This window comes from Rhinoraja longicauda, chromosome 15, assembly GCF_053455715.1.
Source record: "Rhinoraja longicauda isolate Sanriku21f chromosome 15, sRhiLon1.1, whole genome shotgun sequence".
Classification (NCBI taxonomy): domain Eukaryota; kingdom Metazoa; phylum Chordata; class Chondrichthyes; order Rajiformes; family Arhynchobatidae; genus Rhinoraja; species Rhinoraja longicauda.
The window spans coordinates 41,824,330-41,850,355 of record NC_135967.1 but is presented as its reverse complement, the minus strand read 5'-3'; the positions used below and the strand labels follow the sequence as shown (position 1 = coordinate 41,850,355).

At 43.4% G+C, this 26,026-nt stretch overlaps 1 protein-coding gene across 3 annotated transcripts in view; it reads left to right on the top strand.

Moving 5' to 3' along the window:
• Positions 1 to 3,916: 3,916 nt before the first annotated feature.
• Positions 3,917 to 26,026, top strand: part of stag2b (STAG2 cohesin complex component b) — a 116,021-nt gene continuing 93,911 nt past the window's right edge. Inside the window, exon 1 of one of the 3 annotated variants that reach the window (XM_078412554.1) lies at positions 3,917 to 4,191. The gene's annotated coding sequence lies outside the window, so the exon portion shown is untranslated. Of the gene's footprint in view, positions 4,192 to 5,116; positions 5,138 to 5,822; positions 5,898 to 26,026 lie in introns of those variants that run through there. The other 2 variants (XM_078412556.1, XM_078412555.1) reach the window with 2 other exon arrangements.

The window sequence follows — 26,026 nt, the reverse complement described above, 5'->3', positions numbered from 1 at the left end:
TCTCGCCTTAATCTCTGACACTCCAGAGAAAATGATCCAAGTTTGTCCTACCTCAGCAGCCTTGCCTAAGACGGTTTAGGTTAGGTTTGGAGGGATATTGGCAAAATGCTGGTTGGTGGGCCATGTTGGCCGGTGTGGGCAAGTTGGTCGAAGGGCCTGTTTCCACACTGGAAGACTCTGTGAATCTTCTTACAGCTAATACCTTCTAATCCAGGCAGCATTCTGGTAAACCTCTTCTGCACTATCTCCAAAACCTCCACAGGCTTTCTGTAATGGGGCCACCAGAACTTCACACAATAAATGTAAAAGATTTCATTGCACTATTTAGAAAAGATAAGGCCGTGATTGAATGGTGGAGTCAACTTGATGGGCCGATTGGCCTAATTCTGCTTAGAACTTATAATTATGGAACAGAACAGATTTGAGGGGGCATTTAGCCTTCTCCTGCTCCAATTTCATATTTACTTACATTTTGTCCTGCAAAAATGTTTTGGATTGTTTGATCACGCCAGAAGTATCATCTCCCTCCATTAGCATATTCCCAACATCTAGATATTACTAAAACTCTCATCTTACATATTAATTTGTTCCCGAAATACAGCCATAACTGTACACGATAGCACAACAATTTTAGGCCCACCTTACTCAACATTGGCCTGCGGTTCAAATGGTTGTTACATTTTGAAAGTTATTCACTTTTTAAACTTTAAAAATCACTTTTTAAACTTTAATAAATCCCTTTTCCACTTGCCCTGCCCATCAGCCGCGCTTGCACAGTAATACCTCCATGTTCGACGTCACAATGGGAACCCAACATGTCCGCGCCTGTGCAGTTGGGGCCCGTTGATCTAATACTTACATAAGATGGCCGCCAGATCCGTACGTGTGCACAAAGCACGCTGGTTGTCCGCCCGGGCTTCTTCCCGCTCAAAGCAGCGGCCATCGCCGTTGAGCTGCCGCTGCAGGAGAGGTTTACACCTAACGGGTCCACGGGTCACTCTGGACGCCACGATGGCCGCCCGGGGCCGGGGTGAGTGGCTCCCTCTCCCCTTTCCCCCCTCGCGTGCCCCCGGCCCCGGGGGAGACTCCCCAGCCGGCAACATGGGTCCATGGGTCGTCAGTTGGGTCCAAACCTCTCCTGGGAGCCCGGCAACCCTCCGTCCAAACCTCTCCTGTGGGCCCGGCAACCCTCCCCCAACTGACGACCCATGGACCATAAGGGTTGCCGGTTAATTTTTAAGGAATCAACAATTGGGTCACATTAACCTGGATGGTGCAAGGTGAATTAAGTTGTTTTGATTATATTGATTGGTTTGCATATTCCATTTTGGGAAAGTAACTCATAATTGATGATCAGAACAGCAAATGCTGAAAATATTCAGATCAGGTAAAATTTGCAAAGAGAATAAGGGCCATTCGACAGAAAATAAATAATTTGGATGTTAGTTTTTAACTGCCATTTTGCACCATCTGTTTTTTGTTCAATCACAACAAAAGATGCCTCTGGGCATATTTTAAATAGCATGCTCATTAATTCTTACAGATGGTTAATAATTCTTCAACACATTCTGATCAAACGATTGAATTGTGCATTTACTAGCATTTTGATAACTGATATTTGTGTGTAAATGAAGTATGTATTAATAATTTTGTATTTGAAGATGAATGGGATTGATGATCATCATTATTGATGTTGGATATTTTATTGTGCTACCTGTGTTTAGCCTGTGCTGCCAGGGTTGGTGGTGGAAGCAGATACAATTGTGGCATTGAAGAGGCTTTTCGATAGGCACGTGGATATGTTGGGATATGGATCGAGTTCAGGCAGTTGAGATTAGGTTTTCTTGACACCATGATATTGTGGGTTGCTACAGTTATTGTGGGTTGAAGAGCTTGTTCCAGTACTCTACTGTTCTATAACATTTACAGATTACTAACTAATAGTATTGGCTCATGTCTATTGCTGTATCTTGAACTGCAATTGACAACAAAAAAAGTAACCCAAAGTGCTGGAGAATCTCAACAGATCAGGCAGCATCTCTGGAGGTCTTTAATAGGTGATGTTTAGGTCTGGACCCCTCTTCAGATTGATTGTAATTGGTGGGGGAAGGAGGTGCTGATTAAGGTGGGAAAGGGAAAAGAGGCGGAGGAATAATAAATTTCGGCATGTGATCGCGTACGGGTATGGGTGGTTCAATGGCAGATTGGCAGTATAAACCACCATCTGCAGTACATATTGTCCCATCCCACCTTTATTTTCCAGCTTTTTGTCCGCAAAGGTCCTACGCCCACACGTCGCCTATCCATGTTTTCCAAGAATGCTTCCTGACCCGCTGAGTTACTCCAGCATCCTTAGTTTAGTTCAATATTGTCACGTGTACCAAGTTGGAGCAAAGGTAGTGTAGGAAAATAACTACAGATGCTGGTACAAATCAAAGGTATCACAAAATGCTGGAGTAACTCAGCAGGTCAGGCAGCATCGAGGAGAGAGGGAATGGGTGACGTTTCAGGTCGAGACCCTTCTTCAGACTGAGTAACTCAGCAGGTCAGGCAGCATCTAGGAGAGAGGGAATGGGTGACGTTTCAGGTCGAGACCCGAAACGTCGCCTATTCCCTCTCTCCAAAATGCTGCCTGACCTGCTGAGTTACTCCAGAATTTTGTGATACCTTTGAGCTGGAGCAAAAAGCTTTTTGTTGCCTGCTATCCAGTCAGCGACAAGACTAAGAATGATAGCATGGACTGGACGTCGAATGTGACCCCATAACCTGGCGCCTCTTGCATGAGTACTCAGTGGACTACTTGTGGACTGTGACAGTGAACTTGGCCGCCGAGAATGGAAGGGGACCCGGCAGGGGGGGTAAGAGGTGCCAAGAAGAAATGGGGACCTAGCAGGGGCGGAGGGGCCGAGCAACTCTACTGCTCGCCACCATGACGCCCAGTGAGATTCTTTTTCAATCTGAAGAAGTATCCCGACCCGAAACGTCACCCATTCCTTCTCTCCAGCCAAAATGTGAAGGAAGGAACTGCAGATGCGGGTAACACCGGGGGTAGACACAAAATGCTGGAGGAACTCAGTGGGACAAGGCAGCATCTCTGGAGAAAAGAAGTAGGTGACGTTTCAGGTTGAGACCCTTCAGACCTACGAAAGATTATCTTACTATAAATAAATATATTACTATATATACTATATACATTTATAAGGATGAGAGGGGATCTTATCGAAACATATGATTATTAAGGGGTTGGACACGTTAGAGGCAGGAAACATGTTCCCAATGTTGGGGGAGTCCAGAACCTGGGGCTACAGTTTAAGAATAAGGGGTAGGCCATTTAGAACGGAGATGAAGAAAAACTTTTTCAGTCAGAGAGTTGTAAATCTGTGGAATTCTCTGCCTCAGAAGGCAGTGGAGGCCAATTCTCTGAAAGCATTCAAGAGAGAGCTAGATAGAGCTCTTAAGGATAGCGGAGTCAGGGGGTATGGGGAGAAGGCAGGAACGGGGTACTGATTGAGAATGATCAGCCATGATCACATTGAATGGTGGTGCTGGCTCGAAGGGCTGAATGGCCTCCTCCTGCACCTATTGTCTATTGTCAGTCTGAAGGGTCTCGACTCGAAACATCACCCATTCCTTCTCTCCAGAGAGGCTGAGTTACTCCAGCAGTTTGTGTCTACCTTTGGAGTAAACTAGGATCTGCAGTTCCTTCCTCCACATAATCTCTAACATTTATGCCCTTGGTTAACCAGCATCTGCAGTTGCTTGTTTTCAGGCGGGATGGGTGGCCTCCGGGCGGCAGGGGGAGCACAAAGCACGGTGTGGTGGTGTGGCCAGAGGGAGAGAGAGAAGAGCGATGCTGGCGGCTGCCTCGCCTCGCCTCTCCTCCCGGCCGCTAGGGGTCGCGGCGGCGCCACTGCCCTTTGTCCGCCAGATGGCGGCTTCACCTTCAGTCGGAGCGGCACCGAGCGTCGCTTCCCCACCGACAAACTAACCCATCCGTCAAATTAAACCCGGCCACGGCCACGGACATACAAATAAACACCGCGGGGCGAAGAGAGCGAGAGTGAGAGTGAGAGGAGGAAAAAAAGAGAGAAAGAAAAACGAGGGAGAAGAAAAAAAAGGACTACAATTTTTTTTTTATCCTGCGTGTGTGTGTGGGGAAAAAAAACATTATTTTTTTGGAAAAGCAGCAAGGTAAGAGGTGTTGTAAGCAGGAGAAATTTGTGAGGGAGGTTTCGAGAAGAAAGTTGAGGCGTTGCGGGTGATTGGGGGGGGGGTTGTTGTTGTTCGGGGCCTGGAGGTAAAATGGAGGCCGCGCCGCCCGGGCCCGGGATGGGGACGAGAAGGAAACCGAGCGGGGATGAACACAGCCGGGGCTACGGGCCCGTCAGAGCCGCGGCCAGGACAGGCCTCTGGCACCGGGGCCCAGAGAGTGGCCCCGACCCGGCGCGTGTGTGTGTGTGTGTGAGAGAGAGAGAGAGAGATGTGGGGGGCCCGCCAGCCATCAAGGGCCTAACTGGGAAGATGGAGGGAAGGGAAGAGCAGAGCGGGCGGGGAGAGGAGGGAGTAAAGGAGGAAGGGAAGGAGAGTAGTAGGAAGGAGGGTGGAAATATAGTGAGGGAGGGGGTAGTGAAGGAAGCAGGGAGCGGAGGGAGGGGAGGAGGGTAGTAAAGGAGGGAGGGTGGAAATATAGTGAAGGAGGGGGAGCTGTGAAGGAGGAGGGGGTAGTGAAGCAAGCGGGGAGAGAAGGTAGGAAAGGAGGGAGGATGAGGGTAGTATAGGAAGGGGAGAGGGTAGTACAGGAAGGGGAGAGGGTAGTAAAGGAAGGGGGAGAGGGTAGTAAAGGAAGGGGGAGGGAGGAATGAGGGTGGGTAGTGAAGGGAGAGGGCAGTAAATGAAGGGGCAGAGTATAGTAAAGGAGGGAGATGATAGTAAAGGAGGGAGATGATAGTAAAGGAGGGAGATGATAGTAAAGGAGGGAGAGAGTGGTAAAGGAAGGGTAGTGAAGGGAGGAAGGGTAGTGGAAGGAAGAGAGGGTGACCGAGCTCCAAGCCCTCGATCATCCCTTCCTTGTGCCCGGCGTCCCGGCCCCCGAGGGTTTCACTTCCCTCTTTCCTCCCCTCGTTGGAAAAATAAGAAGGTTAAACAAGATTTTATGTAAAAATGTCTCCAAAAAAACAGTTTGGCGGAGACTTTTTGGCGCCACTTTTATATTTCACTAAAATCGACTCCTCGCCAACATTTTCGGGGTTGGTGTTGCAGCCTTTCTTTTTTTGGATTGTAAAAGGACAACTCAGTGCTTTTTTTCCTGCGCCGACGAACGTGGATTATTTTTAGGGCAACGAACATTTTTTTTTTGTAAAATAACTTCCTTGTCGGAAATGAAACGACGAGTTTTTTTTTCTGTGTCCGAGACTGATGCAACTCCACTAATTCCGAACTTGTTGGAAAAATGAGCGTGTTTAATTTGCGCCCCGTCGAGTTTTGTTCGGCTTTAGAAGCGATTTAAAGACGGGTCTTGTGGAGTGAGAACGGCTGTGCTCGGGTCCATGTGACAATGTTGTAAACACTTGGCGTGAGCGAGAGGGGAGACATTATTCATCCACTGGAGTTTGGGCTTTCGTTTCATTTTCTCATCTCTTTTTCCATTTATATGAATACTTGGCAAGTTTGTTAACCCAACTACCTACCACGTCATTAAACTTTACCGTTTATGGAGGGCTTCTTTTTGAAGAAAAACAACTCCCTGTAAACAGATTCCCATAAACCACCCTGTAATTTCATAGCCACACCCTGTTTGTATCTAATCTGCTCATTTCGTGGGAAGTACTTAACTGTAACTCGGTTTTCTTGTTAACTGACAATTTAGCTCTTATTTTACAAAACAAATATGTCGAAAGGTATGTCGCAGTGTAAATTCGCTGTTTTTCGGCGATTTCGATGAACTTGATGTTCGCAGATTGTTTGTCTTCGGCCCTTTTCCGATTTAAAAAACGAGACATTGAGGAACGGCTCAGATTTTGTGTACATATTTTCCAGTTTGCGTCTGTTAATCTCGCCGATCACTGTCTGCTTAAAAACATGTAGGTGCTCACATTTGTGTATTTTGTTTTGATTACGTTCGGTGCTTGGTGGTTAGAAGCAATGTCAAGGTAGTTACTCTTCAGCTTTTACGTTTGGGTATGTTATTGGCAAATAAATGTAACTCGCAACTGCAATAAACGTATGGGGGTTTGTTAAAGTATCATCCCACTGATCGTCGTGGTAAATATTCCGGTGCTGGAGTTTCTATCTTTGGTGAGAGCATGCTGAACATTTTGTGTGGGTGCGTGTAAACCAACATTGCTTCCAAGTTTGTTTATAACGTGCGTAATTCATAAAGACGAACGTCTCTTTGGTTGAACTTTTGTTGCGGTCCAGTTGCTGGGATAGGGAGAAATCATAACTTAATAGTTCGCTGGAAAAGTATACAAAACAATTTACTCCGATTGGGCCTACATTAATATTTCTAAACTTTGCCAAAAATACCATATAAGTAAATGTAACATGGCTATACACTGCAATCTACAAATACAGTTCTAAGTGGACTGTGTGAATCCGTTTAGTTTTATTATTAATAAATATTTTGTAATTTGAGCATTGGAAAAAGTGTAGACAGCACTCCTTTAAATGACGTCACCATTTTACCCTCGGAAGCTGAACAGGAAGTGGTGTAAGTGAACACTGGCTCTCGGGTTAAATTTGCCAGCCAATAGTTACTCAGCTGAACATTTCAGTCTTGCTAATGCAAACGTTTCTGGCACAAGTGCCTTTTCCATATTGTAGCAGTATTTCGACTGATTCGTGTTTTCCTTTAGTTAAACCATATATGATATATTTTGTCCATTAACATAGAAACATAGAAAATAGGTGCAGGAGGAGGCCATTCGGCCCTTCATGCCAGCACCGCCATTCATTGTGATCATGGCTGATCATCCACAATCAGTAACCTGTGCCCAACTTCTCCCCATATCCCTTGATTCCACGAGCCCCCAGAGCTCTATCTAACTCTCTCTTCCAGTGATTTGGCCTCCACTGCCCTCCGTGGCAGAGAATTCCACAAATTCACAACTCTGGGTGAAAAAGTTCCTTCTCACCTCAGTTTTAAATGGCCTCTCCTTTATTCTAAGACTATGGCCCCTGGTTCTGGATCCCCCAATATTGGGAATATTTTTCCTGCATCTAGCTTGTCCAGTCCTTTTATAATTTTATATGTGGCACGGTAGCGCAGCGGTAGAGTTGCTGCTTTACAGCGAATGCAGCGCCGGAGACTCGGGTTCGATCCTGACTACGGGTGCTGCACTGTAAGGAGTTTGTACGTTCTCCCCGTGACCTGCGTGGGTTTTCTCCGAGATCTTCGGTTTCCTCCCACACTCCAAAGACGTACAGGTATGTAGGTTAATTGGCTGGGTAAATGTAAAAAAAATTGTCCCTAGTGGGTGTAGGATAGTGTTAATGTGCGGGGATCACTGGGCGGCACGGACTTGGTGGGCCGAAAAGGCCTGTTTCCGGCTGTATATATATGATATGATATGATATGATGAGAGATCCTTCTAAACTCCAGTGAATACAAGCCTAGTCTTTTCAATCTTTCCTCATATGACAGTCCCGCCATCCCAGGGATCAATCTCGTGAACCTACGCTGCACTGCCTCAATTGCAAGGATGTCCTTCCTCAAATTAGGAGACCAAAACTGTACACAATACGCCAGATGTGGTCTTACCAGAGCCCTACATAACTGCAGAAGAACCTCTTTGCACCTATACTCTTGTTATGAAGGCCAACATGCCATTAGCATTCTTCACGGCCTGCTGTACCTGCACGCCAACTTTCAATGACTGGAGTACAAGGACACCCAGGTCTCACTGCACTTCCCCCTTACCTAACCTGACACCATTGAGATAATCTGTCTAATATAAGAAAATAACTGCAGATGCTGGTACAAATCGATTTATTCACAAAATGCTGGAGTAACTCAGCAGGTCAGGCAGCATCTCGGGAGAGAAGGAATGGGTGACGTTTCAGGTCGAGACCCCCTTCTTCAGACTGATAATCTGTCTCCTTGGTTTCGCCGCCAAAGTGAATAACCTCACATTTATCTGTATTATACTGCATCTGCCCACTCACTCAACTTGTCCAGGTCACCCTGCAACCTCCTAACATCCTCTTCGCAGTTCACACTGCCACACAGCTTTGTGTCATCTGCAAACTTGCTAGTTCATGGAGTGATGAAAATAGTTTTAAGCCAGTAAGACCCTTGGACCTCTGTATGACTTCTGTGGCTTAGACAATAAGTGAACAAAGGACAAAATTGGAAGTATTATTTGAGATGGCAGAAGAAATAGTCATGAAGAAATTATTTTAAACAGTTGGTGAAGAATAGTGTTTTTGAGGGAAGAATATTGGGGTTGAGAATGTTGATTGGAAGGACAAGTAGGAATGTGTCAACTGAGTTCTAAGTTTTGAACTGATGGGGAAAATGATTGGCATGCAACTCATTATTTGGTGGAGTAGACTTTGTAAATGTGTCACATGGAAAATATTGTGTTTTGTGATAACATAAGAAGCTAGTTGTGGACTTTGATATCCTGTCTTTTGGTTTACGATTACACACCTATGTTTAAAAGTAGTCAATCCAGTTAAGTTTCTTTTGGTCATTTTGCTGGTGAAGCCAGTGTTGTGGTCAATGACAAGCTACTTCAGGATCAAGATCATTTATTGGTCTCCATTGAAATATTTGTTTTGTGTGGCTTTTTGCCAGGTTGTTTAATGATTTGCAGGGTATCTGGTCAACTGCTTCCCAGTGTGGAAGCTACGGTTTATTTACCATTGGAATTATTCATGTACAAATTGAAAAGCCATGACATCCTGTTTTCTGTCGAATTGTTTCAACAATGAATGTGAACCAACTCTCTAAATTTAACTTAAGATGCCCGCATTACTTTGTTTAATTTAGACGTCTCGCCGTGATGTGCTCACCATCAGGATCATTGTAATGTAGGAAGATGTTGCTCGGATGTTTGGAAGGCTTATGAAGCAGTGCTGATGCTTTTGCTCCCTTCCCTGGAAAACTTCTGGGTATTTCTTAACTGAGATTCATAGTGGTTTTGTTATTTAATAGTGGACTTTGTTCAATATTCATTCATATTTGTTATTTTCTAGTATAGTTTATTGTAGCATAGATGTAAAATACACAATGTTCACAGCACAGAAAAGCCATTTGTTCCATTGTGTCCATGTGGACTTTCTATCCACCTATATTACTAGTTCTCCATCCAGGCCCTTCCGAGTCGTGCACAGTATCCTTCATGATCCTTCTATCCCATTCCCTTTTGAAGACTACAGCGGAACCTCTTTCCTCTACATTTGTAGACACTATATTCCCAATTACAGATATGAATAGCATTAAGGGAGGGAAACTTCATTTTATCAATCTTCTGCCAAAGATAACAGTCTCTTGTTATCCATTCTAACCAGATATTTTACCACTTCATGTGTCTGTCAAATGTTCTTTTGACTTTCTCTAAAGAAAACTGTCCCAGTTCCTGCAATGTATCCTTGTACTATCTTCTCTCATCTCAAGTTGATTGTGCAAATCTTTTCTGGGCCATGGATGCTTGAACTAATATTAATTTTTGAAGTACAGCATTTCCACAACAAAGACAACATTTTGAGCTCAGTCTGTAAAAAGGTGATTCGAAGCCCCCAGCGACTTATCACTTCAATTTGCCCATTCCTCCTCTGCCATCTATACCATTTCAATGAAGGTGAAACACCATCTCATCTTTTAAATGTGCAAAATTGCACCATACCACAGGATTAAAATATTAAATTAAAAAAAAAAATTCTACAACGAAAGTATGCAGAATTTATTTCTGTTTATTTGGGGAATAATCAAAATGACGTGCATATACCCAGATTTATTAAGCAGAATGAAGGGTTGGTGGGCCAAAAAGATGTCTTATTTTGTTCAATGTTTTAAGTTTTTTAAAAGAAGTGAATATGCTATGGCATGACGGGGAATGTTGCAGTATCGCACTGTGAAAGAGGGATTCACTGAAAACTCTACATTCAACTATGCGTGTGCATTCTCCAGATGTTGCTGTCATTCTTATTGACGAAAGCTGATAGCCTGATTTATTTCTCCAAATATCTGAGCCATGGTGTCTCAGTCAAAATGACAGATGATGTAATGCAGTGTGGTAGCTTCTCTTGCATTGCAGATAATTTCACGTAGTTCCATCCCTTCGCCTGTACTTTAAACTTTGGAATGGGAAGCTGACCATTCATTCAAAACCTATTTGCCATCTATTAGATCTTGGCTGAAGTATACCATAATACGACAGTGAACCCTTATTTTTACAGTCCTCTTTATTAAGGATTTTGGTTATAGTCGATGCACCCACCGGCGGTCACTGCTATCCAGGCTGCTGATCCACTGCTATCCACCCCCGCCGCCTCCCTGGCAGCTTCTAGGCCGGGCTGCTGACTCTACCCTCGGCCTGCACAGCTTTCTCAGCTGCTTCCAGGCCATGGCCACCGTCGACCCATACCCGCACTCTGCCTGCCGGCTGCGGCCAACAACTCTGCCAAACCTTGTCTCTTCCCCCGGCCACCAATTCGCCTGGATTCCAGGCCCAGTTCCAGACCGAGAATCTGAAGGTCTCAATCCAAAACGTCATCTATCCATGCTTTCCAGAGATGCTGCCTGACCTGCTGAGTTACTCTAGCATTTTGTAAACAGCATCTGCAGTTCTTTGTTTCTACTACTTACACAATGATACTCTTTTACTCGGTAGTGTAAGAAAATAACTGCAGATACTGGTACTAATCTGGTACATGTCTTGGATGAAGGGATTAAAAGTAACATTAGCAAATTTGCAGATGATACAAAGCTGGGTGGTAGTGTGAGCTGTGAGGAAGATGCTATGAGGTTGCAGGGTGACTTGGACAGGTTGTGTGAGTGGGCGGATGCAAGGCAGATGCAGTTTAATGTGGATAAGTGTGAGGTTATCCACTTGGGTGGTAAGAATAAGAAGGCAGATTATTATATGAATGGTGTCAAGTTAGGAAAAGGGGACATACAACGAGATCTGGGTGCCCTAGTGCATCAGTCACTGAAGGGAAGCATGCAGGTACAGGAGGCATTGAAGAAAGCCAATGGAATGTTGGCCTACATAACATGAGGAGTTGAGTATAGGAGCAAAGCGGTCCTTCTGCAGTTGTATAGGGCCCTAGTGAGACTGCACCTGGAGTACTGTGTGCAGTTTTGGTCTCCAAATTTGAGGAAGGATATTCTTGCTATTGAGGGCATGAAGCGTAGGTTTACTAGGTTAATTCCCGGAATGGTGGGACTGTCGTATGTTGAAAGACTGGAGCGGCTAGGCTTGTATACACTGGAATTTAGAAGAATGAGAGGGGATCTTATCGAAACATATAAGATTATTAAGGGGTTGGACATGTTAGAGGCAGGAAACATATTCCCAATGTTGGGGGAGTCCAGAACCAGGGACCACAGTTTAAGAATAAGGGGTAGGCCATTTAGAACTGAGATGAGGAAAAACTTTTTCAGTCAGAGAGTTGTAAATCTGTAGAATTCACTGCCTCAGAAGGCAGTGGAGGCTGTCTCTGAATGCATTCAAGAGAGAGCTAGATGGAGCTCTTAAGGATAGCAGAGTCAGGGGGTATGGGAGAAGGCAGGAACGGGGTACTAATTGAGAATGATCAGCCATGATCACATTGAATGGTGGTGCTGGCTCGAAGGGCCGAATGGCCTACTCCTGCACCTATTGTCTATTGTCAAATCGAAGGAATTTATTTCACAAAATGCTGGAGTAACTCAGCAGGTCAGGCAGCATATCAGGAGAGAAGGAATCGGTGACGTTTCGGGTCGAGACCCTTCTTCAGACTGGTGTCGGGGGCGGGACAAAGGAAGCTACTCTTACTCGGTAATCCCTTACTCAGAAATAGCGAACAGATGGTAATAATGGACACCATTTCCCCCCCATGGTCCACTATAACGAGGATCTACTGTACATTTACCCCAGTATTCTGATTCTCCCCAAATATTTTTGCCAAACAAAAAAGCATTTGCTATCCTAAAATTTTGACATTGTCCTAGCTGAGGATGGCAATTTCAGTTTTCCAGACAATGTTGCATGAAGTGCTATCTAACATCATGCACAACAAACCTACGAATCTGTCCTGATGCTTGAAAAGTGAAATCGGAAAATAAAATGCCTGAACTAGTCATCAAAGTAGGCAGCATTTGCGGTGACAAAAAGTTTCGGGTGTGTAGACTTTTATCAGAGCTGAAATGATTTAAAACAAGTAGGCAGGTTTTAAACAAGTAGGCAGCAGGGCAAGGAAAAATGGGGACAGACACAAAAAGCTGGAGTAACTCAGTGGGACAGGCAGCATCTCTGGGGAGAAGGATTGGGCAATGTTTCAGGTCAAGACCCTTCTTCAGACTAGTTAGCAGTTCCTTCCTACCCAGGAAAAATGGGGAAGCAGTTGGTGATTTTAAATAAACTGGATGTATTTTTTAAAAAATGGCAGATGCTGCCTTGCAGCGCCAGAGACCCGGATTCGATCCTGACTACAGATGTTGTCAGTATGGTGTTTGTATGTTCGTCCTGTGACTGCTAGGTTTTCTCTGGGTGCTCGGTTCCCTCCCACATGCAGATTTGTATGTTACTTGGCTTCTGTAAATTGTAAATTGTCCCTTGTGTGTGTAGGATAGTGTTAGTGTTCAGGGTGATTGATTGCTGGTCGGCGTGAACTTGGTGGGCCGGTGGGCTTTTTTCCACGCTGTATCTCTAACAATCTTTGAAATTGCTTCCATATCTGTATGGTATTATTCCTTGTGTGGTTTGGATAATATTCAGTGGTGACTCAATGCTATCTTTTAATTGCCAGTCTTCAGGTGTTTGGTCAGATCACATGGCACTGTATATTTGTATTCCTGCATGTGAAACATTGCTTACCTTTCCAACAATCTCCTGCCAATAACACTGGTATCTTTTATCATGGTCACATATACTGTAATACAGTGGAAAAGCTGCTTTCCATACTATCCAGGCTAATCATACCATATGTGAGTACATCAGGTGATGTAAAAGAGAAAATTAACAGAATGCAGAATATAGTGTTACAGCTGCAGAGAAATTGCAGATAAAGAAAGTGTAAGGGCTGCAATAAGATCGCCCAACAATGAGAATTTAATTCAACAGTCTGCTAACAGTAGGGAAGAAGCTGTTTTTGAATCTGGTGGTACCTACTTTGAAGCTTATGTATCTTCTTCCTGACGGGAGAGTGGAGAATAATTGGAGAGGGGCGGCACGGTGACGGGAGAGTGGAGAAAAGTGGAGAGGGGCAGAAGTAGAGTTGCTGCCTTACAGCGAATGCAGCGCCGGAGACCCGGGTTCGATCCTGACTACGGGTGCTCTCTGTACGGAGTTTGTACGTTCTCCCCCTGACCTGCGTGGGTTTTCTCCGAGATCTTCGGTTTCCTCCCACACTCCAAAGAAAAAACAGGTTTGTAAGTTAATTGGCTTGGTGAATGTAAAAATTTTCCCTAGTGGGTATAGGATGGTGTTAATGTGTGGGGATCACTGGTCGGCGTGGACCCGGTTGGCTGAAGGGCCTGTTTTCGCGCTGTATCTTTAAACTAAATAATTGGGGTGAGAGTGATCCTTGATTATGTTGGCTGCTTTCCTGAAAGAGTGTAATATATAGATTTGATATAGAGTTGATTGGGGAAGGGGCAGGGAGGAGGTTTTTATGCTCTTGGGCAGCACAATTGTCAAGAGAGATTTAGATTTAGTTCTTGGGGCTAATGGAATCAACGGATATGGGGGGAAAAGCAGGAACGGGCTACTGATTTTAGATGATCAGCCATAATGATATTGAATGGCCTACTACTGCACCTATTTTCCTATGTTTCTAAATTGTGATGTGTCCTAAAATGATGCCTTCTGTGGTGCATTTTCAGAAACTTCTGAGGATGCAGAGGCATTGGTGTGCTTTCTTGGCCATTGCGTTAATGTGGTCGGAGCAGAACAAATTGTTTGTGCTGATTATACGTACAAATTTGAGGCTCACGGCCATATTAACTTCCAACACCATAAAATCAATCACCAGCTCCTTCATTTTGTTGACCTTTAGGGAGGTTTTTTTGATAAAATGCAAAGCTCTCTATCCTCTTTCCCAGCTTGCATTGTTCAAGATCTGGCCTGCTTTTGCAGATACATCTTAGAAAGCATAATGTTGGGTTGCATCTCAGTTTGGTTTGGGAGCAGCTCTGCCCAAGACCGTAAGAAATTGCAGAGATTTGTGGATGTAGCCTAGATTATCACATAGACGAGACACTCAATGCGTCTCAATGCTTTGGAGCACAGCCAACATAATCAAACATTTGTCCCAAAGTCATTTTTCCATCTCCCTGCTCCCTCTAGGCAGAAGATACAGAAGTTTGAAAGTGTGTACCACCAGATCCAAGAACAGTTTCTTCCCCTCTGAGATCAGGCTTCCGAATGGTCTTTCCATAATTTGGGGTACAATTTGAATCGCCTCTACTCCATTGCGAACATTGGAATTTGTCTATGGAACTGGTGTGTTAAAATGCTGAGAACTACATTCTGTACTCTTGTCTCCCCATTTACTCTACCTATTGTATTTGAGTTTGATTTGATTGTGTTGATGCATGGTATTATCTGAGCTGATTGGATAGGATCCGAAACAAAACTTTTTGCTGTACCTCACAGTACACGTGATGATAAACCTAAACCAACAGTGGTGTCATTTGCAAACTTGTAATTGGAATTAGAACAGAATTTGACTGCACAGGCATGAGTGCATAGGGAGCATAACATTAATCTGAGGACATCTTGCAGGCCACTGGTGCTGAGAATTATCGTAGATGATGGTTTGTCGCCTAGCATTGTGGTCTATGGGTTAGAAAGTTAGAGATCCAATTGCAGCAAATGGTTTTGAGTTGTAGATGAGGTGGTTGGATTTATGTTGATATTGGAGGTCTTGTTGATAAATAGAAGTCTGATGTGGGTGTCCTTGTTATCCAGATTTTCATGGATGTGCGGGTTCAGGGAGATGACATCTGTGGACCTGTTGCAACAGTAGGTGAATCACAGTTGATCAATGCTGTCTGCGCGGCTGGAGTTGTGTGGCATGACCATGATTTTGAAGTACCTTAAGATGGTGATTGTCAGAGCACACCATCTTGTTGTTTGGCACATGGATGACTGTGGTCTTAAAACAGATGGGCACCTCAAGATGTAGTAAGGAGAGGTTATAGATGTCTGTGAGTACTCATGCCAGCTGATCCATGCAGGTTCTAAGGTACAGTTGGGGACTCCATCCAGCCTGTCGCTTTCTATGCGTTTGCTCTCAGAAAGTATGGTCTGACATCTATAATGGTGACCGTAGGCACAGGTGCACATGATGCTGTTGGATTGTGTCACGTCATTCCACTGACCTTCTCTTTGACAACTGCATAGAATAAATGCATTGGTCTTGTTGGGGAGGAATAAATTGTTGCCTGTGATTTTGCCTGATTTGCTTTGTAACTCCTCATAGCCGAGCTATGATGGGGCATTTGTGGAAAGTCTGTGACTCCAGTTTCCTCTGGAATTGCACCTTGGCATCCCTGAACGCTTTGCAGAGGCAGTTCCTAGATATACTGTACAGTTTGTGATCATCCAGTTTGAACGCCTGAGATTTGGTCTTCACCCTGGAATGGTTAATTCATAATTGGGGAACACTTGGATAGACGACTTTGACATGCAGTCTTCAACACTCTTCCTGTTGAAGTCTCAAACAGCAGTGGTGCACTCATTTAGGTTAGTCTTTTGAGTTTTTGAATATGAACCAGTCCACTGTACAGAGAAGTCACAGAGCTCATCTGTTTCCTCAGACTAGCAATGTATGTCTTTCTGTACCGGATCCTTGCACTTCAGTTTCTGCTTGTGTGGAGGAGGAGGAGCCCAGCCTTCTAATCAGATTTTCCAAAATGCAGGCAGCTGATGGTATGATAGGCATCTTTTGGTTGTGTAGCAGTGATTGAAGATGTTTGGGCCTGTGGTGGCACTGGAGATGTGTTGATGTGTGATAGGAACATTCAACTCAGAACACATTGGAGTTCAAGCAAAGGGCCTTTCATCTGAAAATTGTTCTGCCCCGATAACCAGAATGTTACTTTGGCGTGCTCATTGATACTTGTATGAACCTTTAATTATGAAGTTAGGAGTAAGTATCAATAAAGTAGGTTTACTACTATATTGATTGTGTAAATTAGCATAAATAGATGAGAAAGTTTTTCATGCTTATACTTAAGTTGAGTAACATTGTTGATTCAAGTGCAGTTAATAGCATTAGATGCATTATACTGATTTTAAATGTCAATTTACTTTTTCTTTCCAACTTAATTTTGACACCTATCAATAGTTATTTGTTCAAGTTGTACAAATGATGCATAAAACTAGGTTTGCTGTTTATTAAGTGCCTGACAAACGGTGGTATTGTGGAGGTGTTGAAACATCAAAGGAACACACACATGCATATACTTGCAATTAAGTTGGAAAGAAAAAGCTCACAGTACTCCAGTGACAAATCTATCCAAGCAGTTGAAAATATAAGTATGTAAAAGTATGAATAGTATAAAACGTGTTCTTTTTTATAGTATTAGAATAAAATGTACTCTTGTACAAAAGTTTTAGTGCCCCTTTCTGAATCTTTTTCAGCTTCAGTTATACCACTATACAAAAAGTCACTTTTTTTTCCTGTTCTCCCAAAGCTGACCCATCCTTATAATGGTGAATGCACTCACGTTCAGGTTTGAGTTAATATTTTGTTCTGAGAGTCTTCAGTTGGGTGATATTTCTAGCTTTCTCTGTTCCCAGATGCTCATTCACACATATACTGTTCTTGAGCAGTAACCACCCTCTCTCTGACTAAGGAAATTCCCCCTTAATTCATCTCCTTCTTAAAGGAACGCCCTTTAATTCTGAGGTTTTGACCTCCAGTCCTGGACTCTCACCAGTGGAAATGTCGAGTTCGTGTTCCCGGTCAGTTGGTTGATAATAATCAGAGTCGGCACAGACCTCACTTATTCTCTCCAATCCACTCTGTCCAAGCCTTTCACTATTTGGCACGTTTCACTGAGGTCCCTCTCATTCTTTTAAACTCCCAGTGCCGTCAAACGCTCATCATATGTTAACCCACTCATTCCTGGGATCATTCTTGAAAACCTCCTCTGGACCATCTCGAGGGCCAGTTCATCCTCCCTCAGGCATGGTGTCCAAAATTGCTTAGAATACTCCAAATGCGGCCTGAGCAGCGCCTTATAGAGCCTTGGCATTACATCCCCATTCAGCATTATAGTCCCCAGTTTCCCATTTTTATCCCCCCCCCTTGACCTCTTTCATCCATATACCTCCCCTCACATTTCACCCCCCCCCTTTTCTCTTTAACTTATTTGCCAAACAATCCCCCTCACCTGTATTCATTTGCCAGCCATTCTCCTGCCTTTCTTTTCTAGCTATCTTCCCATGCTCACATCTATCTGAAGCTGGGTCATGACCTGAAACATTGTCCATTCCCTCCACAGATGTGACCTGACCCTCATTTTTTCATTGATATAAACCACAAACTGCAGTGGGCCAACACTGATCCCCCGAGGCTCACCTTCAGTCTGAAAAAAGCCTTCCACAGTCATTCTTTTTTATCCAGTCAGTTAGTTCCCTCTAGATCACATGTGATCTAAACTGCCACAACAGCCTCTTTATGCTGAAGTCCATATCGATAACGTCTGCACCTTTACCCTGATCACCGCTGCACGGTGGCGCAGCGGTAGAGTTGCTGCCTTACAGCGAATGCAGCGCCGGAGACTCGGGATCGATCCTGACTACGGGCGCCATCAGTACAGAGTTTGTACGTTCTCCCCGTGACCTGTGTGGGTTTTCTCAGAGATCTTCGGTTTCCTCCCACACTCCAAAGACGTACTGGTATGTAGGTTAATTGACTGGGTAAATGTAAAACAAAAATTGTCCCTAGTATGTGTGGGATAGTGTTAATGTGCGGGGATTGCTGGGCGGCGTGGACTCGGTGGGCCGAAGGGCCTGTTTCCGCGCTGTATCTCTAAATCTAAATCTAAACCCTTTTGGTTAAAAGTTTGAGTCACTATAACAATGTTTTTGTTCCCTGTTTTTAATTAATACAAGCTTATTTTGACAATGACAACACAGACACACTCATGGCAAGGTGAACTCATGATTAGGTTTGTTTAGGTGAATGATGATAGTGACAAGAAAGTCCAGGTCATGTGGGGATGCAGTCTATCGTTGTCTGTGGCGCTGTGGGCAAGTGAGATGGTAGTCTCGGCCTTGCCCCAACAGCTCAGTAAAGGGCTAGAAGAGGCGAATGGTGGTCTCGGGCCTGTGCCAGGTTCTCGGTCTTGGGCTGGAAGAGCAGATGCTGCCAGTCTCGGGCTTTCCCCAGCAGCTCACTCGTGGCCTTAGAGAAGACACTGGCCGTCTCTGGCTCAACCCCGCAGTTCAGTTTTGGTCTTGAAGGAGGTGCTGGTGGTTTTAAGCTTGTTCCAGGAGCACAGTCTTTGCCGCAAAGAAGTAATACTGGTGGTCTTAGACTTGTCCCAGCAGCTCAGTCTTGGGCTCAAGTTGAAGTGCTGGAGGTTTCGGGCGTGTCCTACAGTTCAGTCTAGGCTGTGATGAGGAGGCTCTGGCAGTCTTCTGCTAGTCCAGCACTCAGTCTTTTCACTCTGTACGGGGATGTAGTTCCTGGTGGGCAGATGAGGAGCCTCTGGTGATCTTGGGCTTGTCCCACGGCTGTTTTGCTCCAAGCCTGTAATGGAAAACACAGCTTATCAAGAGTTTCCGCACTTTCTCTTCTTTCTTCCACTCCAACCTTTGCTCTCCCTTTCCTTCTCTCTTTTTCTCCTGCTTCCTCTCACTCCCCCTTCCTGTTTGATACTGCCTTGGTTTTTTTAAGAGTAGGGTGATGAGGTGCAGATGGGCCAATCTAATAACATCTAATTGGACACAGATGTTGCTCCTCTGACTGCTTAGTCCAGAGCATTGTCCTGGTTGTGGGTGTTTACTGGCAGGCAGGTGCTGTCCACTGTGCTGGTCTACAGTTCCTGGTCTGTCTGCCATGAACTACGATCAGAGCTGAACCCAAGGGAGGCGGAGTTGTCAGTACTCAAAAGAGGAAATAAACGTAATGGAGAATGTATGTTTGTAGCTGCAGAGAAAGTGGAAGATCAGGGTTACATCCTTATTATATAAGATGTCTAGTCAGGAGTCTCTAATACCGTGGAAAAGCTTTTCAAGCTTTTGTATTTTCTTCCTGATGAGGAGGGGGGTGGGGAGAGAAGCAAAAATGACTGGAGTGTGAGCGATCCTTGATAATTTTTGTTGCTTTCCCCAATCACCATGAGGTGCAGCTGGAGTCGATTGGGAAGGGAGCAGGAGGTATGAAGCTAGTTTGCATGATGGACTGGGCTGTGTTTATAACTCTCTGAAATTTCTTGCAGTCTTGGGCATCACATCTGGCATTGCAAGCTGTGATGCAGCCTAACTGAATGCTTTCTCTGATGCATCTGTAGAAATTGTTAAGAGTCATTGGAATCATGCCGAATTTCCTTCGGCATCTGAGGAAGTGGAAATGTCATGCGTTCTTGGCTATATAGTTGATGTAGCTGGTCCAAGTCATGTTGATGATGGTATTTACACCTTAGAACTTGAGTCTCGTGACCATCTCCACTTCAGCACCATTGATGCACTCTGGGGCTTGTCCTCCACCCTTCTCCACGAAGTCAATGTCCGCCTCTTGTTTTGGTTATCTGGTGGAAGAAGTTGTTGTCTTGACTCCATGATACTAAGCTCTCTACATCCATTCTATATTCTGTTTCATCATTGTTTGAGATCCGTTCCACTGAGGTGGTCACATCTGCAAATCTGTAAATTGAGTTGGAGATGAATTTGGCTGCACAGCGTGTATAGGGAGTATAGCAAGGGGCTGAGGGCACAGTTTTTTGGGGCACTGGTTGTGAGCGTTATGGCGAATATTTTCTTTTCTATCCTTTGGGATTGTGGTCTGTGGGTCAGGACGTCAAGGATATATTTGGGGGAGTTGGGAGGGTTGAGGAGAGATGAATGCTGAGCCCAGGAGTTTGAAAATAAGGATGGTTAGGATTGCATCTGTAAGAATGCATCTGTAGTCAATGAATAGGAATCTGACAGAAGTATCTTTGTTATCCAGGGATGAGTATGGGGCCTGGGTGATGGCATCTGCTGAAGATGAGTTACGGCAGTAGGCGAATTGCACTGGGTCTCGGCTCCTATGCGAGGGTGGAATTGATGTACGATATGATCATCCTTTTGAAACACCATGATGGTGCATGTAAGAGCAATAGGACATGATCATTAAGACACACTATTGTGGTATTTCCTTGGCACTAGGATGGTAATTGTGGTCTTAAAAGAGATGGGAACCACACAATTTAGTAGAGAGAGGTTAAAGATGTTCATGAATACTTATTGAGTGCTGGTCCGCAAAGGTTCTGAGGACACTGCTACTGACTCCCGTTTTACACAAGGTCACTCTTGGGAAGGTCGATCTGCAATAGTGACCATGGGTACAGGTGCACCCAGACATTTGTGCGTGATGTCATTTCACAGACCTGTTGAAAACAAGTTTAGCATGCGTTGAGTAGGAGGGAACCTCGATCCGTAATGTCACCCATTCCTTCTCTCCAGAGATGCTGGCTGTCCCGCTGAGTTACTCCAGCTTTTTATGTCGAAGCATGCATTGAGCTCATTGGGGATGCGTTGTTACCATAATGCCCGATTTTCACTTCGTAATACAAATAGTTTAGCCTATAGAATATTAATAGTGTCCCCTAATCCGTCAATTGTGTTATATCCATTTTTGTTTTGTGGAACCACGCACCTATTACAGAGCTCATATTCAGTTTATTAATATTGAGAACAAAAATTGCATTTGTTTAGGGTAAATTGGCATTAGTTTTGGTTTTGCACTCAATTTTTTCACACCTGCTCCTGTTATTGAATTGGAAGTTTGTGGCTCAGCAATTGGAAGGCAGAAAATTATTTTGATGAACTGAGAAGAAAATTTAAAAAATATTTGCTAGTTCAATTATGCTCACCTAAAACATTGTCTTAGGCAAATTTTAACTTGTGCAAACTCGGAAGGAGATTGTTTAAAAAAAATGTTTTCCCTTCAAAGTAACGTGAAGCTTCAAATGAAAGCATATAATGTGGTTTTAAGCTTTATATATGATCTAGTATATTACCTTTCACTGCCGTGTATTTAAAAATAAGAATGCTCTTACTGGGTAATTGAGCAGTACGAAGTATACAAACTTTTATTTCAGGGAACGGGAAAGTTGAGTCGAAAAAGAAAACAATATGATTACGGGCGGGGCGGGGGGGGGGGGGGGGGGGGGGAATAGAAAGCTAGAAAGGAGAGTTGGGCACAGGACAAAGTCCGACAAGTGATGGGTGGTTGGAGGTGGGAGGGTTTTAGGTTGGCAGATGGTGCCCTCCATAATGTTTGGGACACATGGCTTCACAGGCATTTGTAATTGCTCTGGTGTGTTTAATTGCCTCCTCAATGCAGGTATAAGAGAGCTCTCAGCACCTAGTCTTTCCTCCAGTCTTTCTATCACCTTTGGAAACTTTTATTGCTGTTTATCAACATGAGGACCAAAGTTGTGCCAATGAAAGTCAAATAAGTCATTATGAGACTGAGAAACAAGAATAAAACTGTTAGAGATATCAGCCAAACCTCAGGCTTACCAAGATCGACTGTTTGGGACATCATTAAGAAGAAAGAGAGCACTGGTGAGCTTACTAATCGCAAAGGGACTGGCAGGCCAAGACCTCCACAGCTGATGACAGAAGAATTCTCTCTATAATAAAAGAAAATCCCCAAACAACTGTCCAACAGATCAGAAACACTCTTCAGGAGTCAGGTGGGAATTTGTCAATGACCACTGTCCGCAGAAGACTTCATGAACAGAAATAGAGAGGCTACACTGCAAGATGCAAACCACTGGTTAGCTTCAAAAATTGGATGGGCAGTTTACAGTTTGCCAAGAAGTACTTAAAAGAGCAACCACAGTTCTGGAAAAAGGTTTTGTGGACAGATGAGATGAAGATTAACTTATATCAGAGTGATGGCAAGAGCAAAGTATGGAGGAGAGAAGGAACTGTCCAAGATCCAAAGCATACCACCTCATCTGTGAAACACGGTGGTGGGGGTGTTCTATGGTGGGGGTGGGCATGTATGGCTGCTGAAGGTACTGGCTCACATCTTCATTGATGGTCTAACTGCTGATGGTAGTAGCATAACGAATGCTGAAGTGTATAGACACATCTTATCTGCTCAAGTTCAAACAAATGCCTCAAAACTCATTCTACAGCAAGACAATGATCCCAAACATACTGCTAAAGCAACAAAGGAGTTTTTCAAAGCTTAAAAAATGGTCAATTCTTGAATGGCCAAGTCAATCACCCGATCTGAACCCAATTGAGCATGCCTTTTATATGCTGAATAGAAAACTGAAGGGGACTATCCACCAAAACAAGCATAAGCTGCAATACAGGCCTGGCAGAGCATCACCAGAAAAGACACCCAGCAACTGGTGATGTCCAAAAAATCGCAGACTTCAAACAGTCATTGCATGCAAAGAATATGCAACAAAATACTAAACATGACTACTTTCATTTACATGACATTGCTGTGTCCCAAACATTAAGGTGGCCTGAAATGGGGGGACTATGTATAAACATTGCTGTAATTTCTACATGGTGAAACCAAAATGTATAAAAATGGCCTTTATTAAAATCTGACAATGTGCACTTTAACCACATGTGATTTTTTTTCTATTGGAAATCTCAAATTGTGGTGTGCAGGGGCAAATAAATAAATGATGTACTACATTGTAGGTTGACAAAGGCTACAGATAAAAATGAATAAGCTACCCGATCAGAACATTAAGTTCGCTTTAGTTTGTGTGTGGCCTCACTCTGGCAATGGAGGAGCTCACACCAATGGTATGAACGCTGAATTCTCCAATTTTATCTAACAACAAGCCCCCTCCCTTGTTTCTACTCTCTTCTCTGTGCCCTTCTTCGGTATGCACCAATTTCTCCTGCACCCTCCTTTCTTAGACAAAACCCCTCTCACCTGTTACTTGCCAGGCTTTGTCCACCTCCCCTCCCCACCTCTTTTCCAGTTTTCTTGTGATACCTGCTGCATACAATAGTCTACGTTGTTTTGTTGTCTTTCTTGCGCAACCTAGATGTCCTTGTGTGTGGTATGATTTTCCTGGATAGCTCACAAAACATGGTTTTTTAACTGAATCTCGGCACGTGTGGCAATAAACCAATACCAATAGCATAGGAATTCAATTAGGCTGCTCTGTTATAGTAACCTCCATCACAACAAGTCGTGACATGAGACATACAGCTGGTCGACTGGAATGGCATTGAGCATTGACAGACTTGCTTTTGTATTCATCATCTTGAGCTTATTGTAATCTTCCTCCTAATAAGGGGAGAAATGTGCCTTGGATTGGGAAGCATGATGACTCAGTGGAGTGAAATTCTTGCAATGTTTTTAGTTAAGTCAGATATCCATGTGTTTTGGTGTTTGCTGTGTGACTTCAAGCTAGTGTAAGGTGATCTGTTGTTAAGTAAGAGGTTGCAAGGTTTGAAGTCCAAATACTTGTAGTATTTACTCCTCCGAGAACCCTGCCAATTTTTTGGAAAGGTTGCTGTGTCTTGATCTTAGCTATCTTTCTCGTGATCTCTGTTTGTTAATGTTTGGTAAAGAGTATCAGTAAGATGAACTGGGTTTGCATTATGGTTTATTAAATTCATGTATTATCGTGTTTAAAAAAAAACTTTGCCATAGTGGAAGTAGGATGGGTTGATTGTTTATTGGTAGTGCCATAGCTTGAACTAATTATCTAGCTTTGCAGTATCTTAACACACTGTCTTTTAATGCACCAACGAGGTGTAGCCTGCAGCCAGCAACAGTTGTTCTTGCATGAATGGATTTTGGGACTGGATTACCGAGTCATCTATATCAGTATTGAGCAATATTGGGGCCAGGAATAGATCCTTCAAGTAATCTGTTTTCCATGCACTTGTGGTCTTCCGTACATATACTCTGAATCATTGGTCAAGAGCAATTTGATCACATCAGTAACCATGAAAGGATGTCCTTGGGTATTTTGACAAGCTTGTCTGTGTGCATAATGTTAAAATACACCCCAGTGGTGTGAGCCAAATTCCACACCAGTGCCAAAGGCCACCTTAAATATACATGTGGCTGCTGTCAGCTTTCTTGGATCTATTCTTGGATCTATTTCTGCAGCTTTTATCATGCCAATTTTCTAATGATAACATCTTTGTCTTGAATATTCCACAGTCTTTGTTTTCATTGCCATATTGGTGAGAGATGTATTTACTGCCTTTGAATTGAATGCTTTCTGATCCATTTGAAAGTTGCATCATAAGTTCATTCATTTTATGTTTAGTACATTGCCTGTATTTTGGAGATAAAACCTCATGAATGCAGTGTCTTGACAAAAAAGGAATATTATTTTACATGAAAAGAACAATTTTGTCATTGGGAGCTTTTACAATTCTAAATGCATTCATGCTCTTAACACTACTGCAAAACAGAACCGTTGCAGTAATTTAGAAGTTGCAGTGTAATTCCAGAATTTCAACCTCAAACCCCTTTTGTAGTTGAGGAGAGGTAATATTGCACTGTAATATAGCTGGCGAGTCATGCCAGTAATATGGCAGTGATTTGATTTGAATCCAATGATGTGTACATTGTCCAGTAAGCAGTTCGGCTGTCACATCATCAATTGAAGACATTGCCAGTGCTTTTCTTTTGCATTGAGGCATTTTGAGCTGCTTTATATTTCCTGCATTTGGATTTTTATTTTGGATTTTGAGCATTTGCAATATCTTTGTGTGTGTGTGTGTTATACCTTGGATTATTTAGAAAATAATGCTGGAGTTATGAACTATATTTGGATTTTGGCTACCTGGAGGTGTAGATGAGGAATGTAAACTATGCAACCTGAGACGACAACTGTTGGAGCATCGAGTGCGGGAATTTAGAAAAGCAATCTAAAGGATTCTCTTTTGATTAGGAAGATTAATTACAAAAAAAACCCATTATGTTTAATTGCCAAGATCTCTTTTTAACTCGGAGCATTTCTGGCGAACGTTCAGATGTGGGTGGCATTTTTTCCTAATGCTTTCAGTCTCTAATAGGTTTGTATGCTGTTTACAATCCTCGATTATATTTGGTTGTACCCAAGCAGTTACTGTACTTTACTGAAGTTCATTTAGTGTCAAATTTGTTTCATAAAATTGTCTTCTGATGTTAAGAATTGTTTAAGAATTATGTAGCAATAAATTAGTTATTAGTAGAAAGCCGATTGTTAGGGATGGATAAAATGATATATATTCGGCTTGATTGTAATTTCCGACAAACACTCCCTATCAATCTTGTGCAAAACCTGCTAAGTGCTGCTGTTTGTAGTTTTTATTTCATGTACAATGCCTTTGCAGCTTGCATTAAATCATTTCAGTGTTTAATGTAACCAGAGACTCAGTATCTTTTTCTCATGGCTTCATGAATTTGCAACATAATCTCTTGAACCACTTTTCTTTCATCAAAGTTCTGATCATCTGATCACTTTTCTCTCATCAAACTACAGCACCTGTACTGTAAAATATCCTGGAGGGAAGCTTGTTGGAAATTCGATGATTACAGTGAGAAAGATAGAAGTGTGTTGGGGGTAATGATGCGGCCTTGCTTGATGACAATAAGATTGGATCAATTGTCGACACATTGGTTAAGACCATGGCCTAGATACTACCAAGTCATCAAGCTACAGTGG